The sequence below is a fragment of the Anser brachyrhynchus genome, assembly GCF_964034855.1.
Source record: "Anser brachyrhynchus genome assembly, chromosome: 18".
Lineage (NCBI taxonomy): Eukaryota > Metazoa > Chordata > Aves > Anseriformes > Anatidae > Anser > Anser brachyrhynchus.
The window spans coordinates 3,552,099-3,560,125 of NC_137711.1; the positions used below are offsets into that span (position 1 = coordinate 3,552,099).

An 8,027-nucleotide genomic window follows, 5' to 3' on the forward strand; every position below is an offset into this window, starting at 1 on the left:
AGGAAAATTGGAAAAAATTCTTCCATGACCGTAATATCCCTTCAGGAACAGAAGGTGGCAGACGAGTTTGCTTTGAGTGCCTGGCACAAGTAGCTGTGGTATTACCCAAAACTTTACAAGCTTTTGATTTTTCAGTGCACAGCATCACAGCGGTGTGTCCCCACCTAGCCCCACAGCTAGACAAAATCCCTCGAGTTTAGGGGTGAAATCCCTCGAGTTTGGGCTTATCTTGAGAGAGCGGGGCAAGTGGTGGGGCTATAAAAGGTCTGCAGTGACAAATGAGGCACCTGTGAGGGGGTTTCTGCTCTGGCCAAGCAAAGCTGCAGCAGGCTGCCCTGCTGGGAGGGTGGAGGCAATGGCTCAGGTAAGGTTCCTCTTCTCTGTTCTAGCACTGATGATTTTTTATTTTTTTTATTTTTTTAAAAAAGAAAAATGTTTTGAAGCCTGCTTTTCTCAGGAGCTTCTGTGGGCTTCAGCTGAGGTCTCCTGTGGTGCCCTGTGCTGCTGGAGAACCTGCTGGGTTTGCTCTTTGAGCCTCCACAGGTGAATTTCTTGCTTAGAAAAAAAAAGGTCAAACTGACCACTGAACTGTGTCTGGTGATCTCAGCTGCTGTGAGATCCCTGCTTGTTGGGGCAGGTGGGAGCCTCTTTGCCTTGGATTATCCCAGTGAGCCTAAAGGGAGGTAAGAGGGTTTGCTGGTGTGAAGCAAAAGCTGCTTTCTGCTAACTTTAAAAAGCATATTTCTACGTTCCTGCCTTCACAAGAAAAGCTCTCCTGATATCAGTGTAGCCAGGCTGTGACCAAGGGAACAGAAGAGCTCTGGGAGAAGGTTTTCTGGGAGAGGAGGGGAAAAAAATAAGGGCTTATACTTTTGTAAGAAGGGAATAAAATGCTACCTGATGAGGCAGGTTCAGCAAATTCACTCACTACGCGTGGAGAAAGAGCTCAAAAACCCAATCTTATCTGTCTCTTGACTATAGAGCATATGTGGATAGAAATGAGAGATGTTACCCCCTGAACAGGAGCAGGGTGGAGGAGGTGGGCTGTAGTAAACAATTATGACCCTAGTGAGGGATACCTTGATTAAAAACATTAATGAGTTCCTCCACCTCTCAGCCAGGGAATGCTGTAATCAGGTGGTAAACTCCTGCGTGGATGAACCGTGCTGCAAATTCCTCCATCCATCTTCCACTGCAGCAAGGCTCAGTTACCGCTGGGGCTTTGGGGTTTCGCCTAATCCCCGGCTGCAGCTGGATGCTGCCCGCTGCAGGACCTCTCCAAAGCCCTGTGCTCCAGACAGCTTTAGCTAGAGGGGATGATAAAACCCTGGCGTCCCAGGAAACTGTTTCCCTAGCTTCAGAAAAGTCTCCTCAGGTTTTTACGTGGGGAGGGAGCTGCAGCTCCCGCTCTGCTCTGTGAAGAGCTCGGCTGCAGGCCGTTCTCTGGGGCTGGATCCAGCCCGGGGAAGGGCCTGGCTCTGGCTGCTGCCTCCCACAGCAGGCCTTCCTGTGCTGCCAGGTGACCATGGCAAGCTTGGCTGTGCTTTCTCTCCACACCAGGATTCTTTTTTCCTTTATTTGTTTACCTATGGCGTTGTCCAAACGAAGGATAAAAGTCCTGAGCCTGGTGCAGAGCTGGATCCTCTGAGATCCGTGTGGGAGCTTTTGGCCTAAATCCTTATTTCTTCATCACTTATTATGATCAGATAAAGGTAAGTAACAAAGCTTCCCTCCCAGGTTAGACTAATTACTAGTAGTTCAAAGCTTTAAAGGTGAAAGCTAACTTTCCAGCCCTGTGCCTTCCTAAAACTGGCAGGTTGTGCTCCAAGCAAGCGGGACAGCTGTGGGAGCGTGTCCTGCTCTCCCCTGCTAACACAAGGAATACCTTCAGCTGGGAAGTGTTTTCAACTGGCAAAATGAGCTATATTGCACTAATGTTCTCTTAAAGATTCAGAAGTGTTACGTAACAAAAAGATTGCCAATTCACAACGCTTATTTAATAGACTTTCTAATGTACACTTTTATTTAAAAAAGAAATACTCGGTGGCAGAGTTTTCTTCTCAAGCTGTCTAGGCTTGCTATGAGGAGCAGCTTCAAAGCAATTTTTCTTTTCATATGCTTGTCTGGTGTGTCTAACTGAGCATGATTACTTTTCCTAAATGAATAGGTAATTTTGCCTTATAAGTAGAACACCAGGACTTTTTCTTTGACACTATTGGGCTGAGTCTCAGGATGGTTTAGCACAGTGAGTGTTCATTATTTAATGAAACTTGTTTTTTTCTTCCTACCTGAATTTGCTTCTGAGTAATATATTTTTTGCCATAGTGCATTCGAACACATCTGAAATATTAATGAGACAAGTAGCATCCCATTTCAATTGAAGTTTGCCATAACAGCCACATAATCCTTAACACGTCTCTGTTTTACCAAAGATGACAATGGAAATGTCTAATCTTCTCCCCAGTCAAATATTCTAGTTGGGTTTCAGTGTGCCCCAGTCATTAGCTAAAGGATTTTCTGGCTGAACTCACTACAGCTGCCAGGAACAGGGCTCTCACTGGTCCGTAAGCTCTTGACACAGAACTGATTTTCAGGCGATGTGCTTGCTTTTGGTCAAATTTTCAAGACCCTTATTAAGCAGGATGGCTGCTAGAAAAAATAGACTGACTCGTTTAAGATGGTGAAATGCTTTCATGGACATAACTGTTCTTGGTCCAAAGCCTGAGATTTTTGCCACCCTGGCTCGGGCAGATCTTTGGGATTTCCCCAGGGTTGGCAGGGAGCTGAGGCTTGGTCTGGATGTGCCCAGGGGTGCAGGGGAGGATGCAGCAACCCATACATCCTGCCGTGTGTTGCCTGGCCCAGCTGCTGCTGGCTTAACATTATCAGTATAAGGCCCCTGCGATGAGGTTACTTTTAGAGAACATGTCTGAGGGGTCAGGATGAGAAAAACCAGAGTACAAAAGCAGCCTGTGGAGCTCAGCATCACCAGTGGGGATGGCTGCTTGATGTGGTGGTCAGCTCAGAAACGAGGGCAAGTGCCTGAAAGGAGGCTGAACGCGCTGTGGAGAGCTAAGTCTGCTGGTTTTACTAGCAAAGGTCCTGCCCCAGCTGCTTGTGTCATGGCTTTCCAGGAGTCTCAAAACCCTCAAAGCTGCCTTCTAGGAAACACAGCCTCTTTTGTGACCTGGGCAGAAAGTAGATTTTGCATACGTGAAGAGGCTCAGCAGCTCCAGTGTGGATCTGTGAGAGCTCTGCATCACCTACAAACCCATTTTCCTCAGATCGCTGACTTCTTTCAGGACTGTCGGGCTGTCTTGTGCTTAGGCTTTTTTCAGACCTTGCTGTGAGAAATCTGTGTTTTGGCTGTGCTACTGTGAACTTGGAGGAAAGCTGCTTGCGACAGGCCAGGTCAGCATTGCTATGGCAAGCCCTTTGCTGCAGCCCTGCCCGTGGGTTTGCTCTGGCGAGGGGTGCCCTGGCCAACACTCACAGGATGGGCTAGCCACCGGCACAGCTGGCTGGTAAGTGGGCCTGGGAGCCCTGTCAGGGGGAGCTGGGCACCTTCTCTAACTCCCAACTCTGCTGCTGGTTTGCAATGAGAACTTGTGCCTCAAGGAGACACGTTTGTGGGAGATGCCCCAGAGCCGAAGGGTCCCTGAGAGGGCTTGGAAACCTACCCCAGAGGCCAGCAACCATCCTGTTGTCTTCCCAGAAGCACCACTCAGACAGCGGTGAGATGCCATACTTCTTGCTTCTATTTTCTTTCTTTTTTTTTCTTTCCCCATTTGTCACTGCTGGCTGATTTTGATGAAAATTCCCACCGTGCTGTTTGTGCTGCAGATGCATGGCACGCGCAACGCTGCGCTTGCAGAATTACCACAGGGCTGAGCTGGCGAGTCCATAGGGTGCTTGCAAGCTGGCAATTTGGCTCCAGAGCTGTTGTCTCAAACTACCACTCAAGAGGATCTGAATGGATTCACGGCAGAGATGCAAACACTCCACCTCCTTACTGAAAATACCTTATGCATGGACCTTTGGGGGGGATGTTTCTATCTTGTTTTTTTATACAAAGCCAGTTTTGTGTTTCTGCTGGTGGGCATGGGTGCTATTCTGGTCTCGTTTACACTGCTGTCAACTGGAAGTAACCCCTCTGAAGCCAGCATATAAAATGAAGCTCTTTGCCACGTTTACATATTCTGCTCCTTACAGCATAGTTTGTCCTAGTTCTTAAGCACTGAATGCCTACGTAGGAATTTCATTACGGAGCACAAGTTTTGTCGAGTGCATTCTGCTAGTTTTGCTGGAGGTGGCTGAATGTAGTCTTTTTTTTTTTTCTGAATCCCTTGTACTGATAAGTATATTTGCCTGTATCACTGGAAAAAAAAATGCAGCACATGAGAAAATACAGCTTGGTGTCATGTTCCTGGAAAAAAGACAGGTTGTTTTTGTAGGGGAAGGGCTTTCTGTACTTGGAAAACTGTCTCCAGCACCACTTTAGGATGCAAATATGGACAATCTGAGGGTAATTTGGAGGATCTCAGACTTCTTGCCCAGTGGTGCAGCAGTCAATGCTGATAATTGATTTCAACCCATCTGCGAGATGAACACCTGCTGTGCAATATGGCCCTGCTAGGATTACACCTCCCTGCTTTTAGCTGGAGCAAAATCTTTAATGTTGACCACGAGGCTGGGAACGTATTCGCTAAAATCTGAACCATGTCCCAGAGCCATGTTAACAGTGCAGTTGCAGTGTTTTAAATGCATTTGCCTTGACACTTCTCATTAAAATCCACAGAATGCAGTTTCTTTCTAAGCAAAATTAATTCTATTACTAAATAATGTTTTTGGCCTCCAACCTGACTTGTGCTAATTACTCACGTGGTAAGTGAGTTTTAAATCTTGTTTGGAAAGACGATAGAATTTGTCTTATTAAAAGCACCTAATGTGAGCTTTTCCTTTTTTTTTCTTTTTTTTTTAAGACTGCAATTGGTCTCCAGTGAAACCAAACAGATAATGCAATAATTTTTCACTGAACTAATTATCAGAGCGGAAGAGGCTAATATGTTTTGCCAACTGTGTCTCACGGCTCCTCGGTTAACGTGCAGCACGGTCACGGCTGTTCAGCAAGGCTTTGCATCTCCGAAGGCAGCAAGCTGAGGCTGTTTGAAGCTCGCCCCTTGCTCACTGTGCTCTGCAGCAGTGCTGAAGTGCTCAGGCTGTATTGCCTCTGCCTGCACTCAGTGTTAATCAAACGTTGGCCTTCCACAGAGGGCTTGCAGTGTTTTCGTGCATTGATTTACCTCAGTTCCGAAGAGCATCTCACTTCTGATATTCCTGCTTGCAAAGGTCCCAAGTATCCAATCTTTGAAAGTCACGCTGCTTCAGCCGTGTTGGATGTTTAGGTACCCAGAGTCAGTAACTACTTCTGCAAATAGTCACAAAACATTTCTTCAAACTTAGAAAGGGATCTCTGTGTACAAATGTGTTATTCTGACCATTTGTATTGTGTTCTGGGGCTGACATAGTACAAAGAACGACTTCTCACTTCTGTTAACTGCAGTATGTAATAAGGGTGGGCTTTAAGAAGTGACAAAATGAATAAAGAGTCTGCAGAAATCCTGCCCCTAAAAGTGCCCTGGGTGCTAAGAAAAATACCCTCTTCTTGGAAGGGGAAAATACTAAGACTGAGAGAAGGAAAGTAACGTTTTTACCTCAAGCATCTACAGTGTGTGCTTTTCTAGCTCTCTTCGTAGCAGGCAACGTTTGAAAACAGAATTACAGCTTTGGTAAGGACTGGGACTTGCCTGTCTGATTACCATTACTCCCCAAAACAAATAAACAAAACACAATTATCTTTGAATGTTACTCAGGCTAATGTGTAGAACTGGCACTGGGGAGTAGAGGACAGAGGGCTAAAATCATTAATTGGTAATGGAGTTTGTGTATTTGTCACCAAGACACTTCGCTTGGAGAGCTGAACAAAAAGAAAGCAAGTTGCAGAAAAACAAACTCCTACTAAGCCTTGTCACTTGTATTTATTTAGCAGCCTGTCACGAGCAGAAAACGTGGATCAAAGGTAGTAAACGCAAGGAAGGAGCAGCTTCAGTCCAAGGCATCTGCTCTGCCTTGCATCAGGGTTCACTTCTGGATCAGGGTATGTTCTGCCACATCGTGTTACATCAGGGGAGCTGTGAAATGACGGAGCCTAATGCAGGATGAGTGTTGGGAATGGGAAGTAAAACAACAACCCATTGTTGTCTTATTCATTAGTCGCTGTGGGTTTGGGGGCTACCAAGGAACAGAGCTGTTTTGAGGGAGGTGTAACGTTGCTGAGCTGTGCTTCGCAAGAACACTGAAAACTGCTTATGGGATTTGATGTCCTCTGCCTCCAGAATAAAACACTGTGGTAGGGAGGTTGGGTTTTACTTTTTTTTTTTTTTTTTAGTAATTTGGAAAAACCTTTGTTTTTAAAAAAAAAAAAAACTTGCAAACTAAAAAAAAAATTTAAGAAAAAAACTCTACCTTTATTTCTGCTTAACAGGTAGGGAGAAGCTCATGGACTTTGCTGATGGAGGTGGTGCTGTCGCTCCTCCTGGGGCCACAGCTGGAGCAGTGCGTGTCCCCTCTGGCTGCCTGAGCAGAGGTGACTGCTGGCCCCAAAGGACCTGCAGCCCTCAGATGTGTTTTCTGCCAAGCAAGCTGAAAATTATTCTTAAATGGAGAATAAATGGGAAAAGATGGTGGGGGAAAGAGCTGGGGGTTCTGAGGGGGAGAAAATACTGGCTGAAAAATGAATATTCATCTATCAAAGAACAAACTGAACTTGAAATTCAACTAATTTTCATGTCTTTGCATCAGAAAATCTGGGGTAGGAGGAAGAGCAAATAAAATTATTGGAGTTTTTCAGACACTTTAATGGCAAATTCTCTTCTTTCCTCCAGCCAGCCCCAGTACTAAGACCACCAATAATCAGTTAGAAATTGCCACAAATAACAGAACCAATTATATCTTTTATTGTAGTGTCAAACACTTCATATGTGCAGTGCAGCTTTTGAGTATTGTTCTTTGTTTAGCACATCTGCATTTGCTGAAGATGAGTCCAGCAGCAACAAGCGGACTCAGGGTTCCTGTTCCCATTTGCAGCTCCGATGGAAGCACCGAAGCTGGGGTTATTAATCCCATTCTCTAGCTACACAACACACACCTTGTGGTTGTGCTCATGTGCCAGAGTCGTGGCTTCCAGGATTAACTGGTGTTGATAAACTTACTTAGCAACTTGCTCTGCAGCCCCACTTCGGCTAGCACCTGGCCCTGGAGATGCATGGACTTACTTTCCTTTGCCAAAAAGACCAAGCCCATGGCAGAATGAGAGGTGAGTGGGGATGGACTTGGGCCATATTTTATGCTTGAATCCTGTTTACCCTGTAAGCCCGGGCTGGCTTGCTCTGATGTTCAGATGCTGGCTAATTGGAGTCAACCTCTTTGGTTTCAGAAGTGTTTCTTGCATTTCCATTAAGTTGATGGTTTTGAATGTGAATTGCAGCACTATAATCCACGCACTGGTGAAGCCCCTGGAGGCTCAAGCTGGGGATAATCATATCCTTTTTATACTGCTGATAATTAACCATTAGAACAATTTACTAATGGATGTAGTGGATTCTTTAAATGATAAATGGATATGTTTTAGCACAGCTATGAGATATAGGGTTGATGCAAACATTTCTGAGTGCAAAGCCAGCCTGCGTTACAGGCTGTTGAGGTCAGAATCTATTAGCAATAATTCCTCTTGGCCTAAATTCTTCGTCTGTGTAATAAGGTTTTCCTACAGAAATTATTCTAAGAACTTCAAAAACAGAGCTGCGTGTGCCCTACCATATGGCAGTGTGTGGTCTCATTCACTAAGTGGAGGAGAGAGGTGCTTGTATAAACTCCAGCCAAATATGTAGTAATATTACCCAAATATATTAAATTTATTGGATCTCTTGATTTAAGTGGATGAACTCTGTGTGCATGTAGATGAAACT

The 8,027-nt window shown here is 45.2% G+C and overlaps 1 long non-coding RNA gene across 3 annotated transcripts; it reads left to right on the top strand.

Annotated features, from left to right (window-relative positions):
* The first annotated feature begins 425 nt into the window (after positions 1–425).
* Positions 426–6,043, top strand: LOC308179861. Of its 3 annotated transcripts, none has more exons than XR_013940637.1 (5): positions 426–683; positions 1,609–1,712; positions 3,328–3,524; positions 3,619–3,734; positions 3,844–6,043. It is a non-coding gene; the product is annotated as an uncharacterized lncRNA (long non-coding RNA). The 3 variants fall into 3 exon arrangements; XR_013940638.1 differs by lacking the exon at positions 426–683 and adding an exon at positions 705–1,519 and having other exon boundaries at positions 3,303–3,524; XR_013940639.1 differs by lacking the exon at positions 426–683 and adding an exon at positions 709–1,519.
* Positions 6,044–8,027: the final 1,984 nt, after the last annotated feature.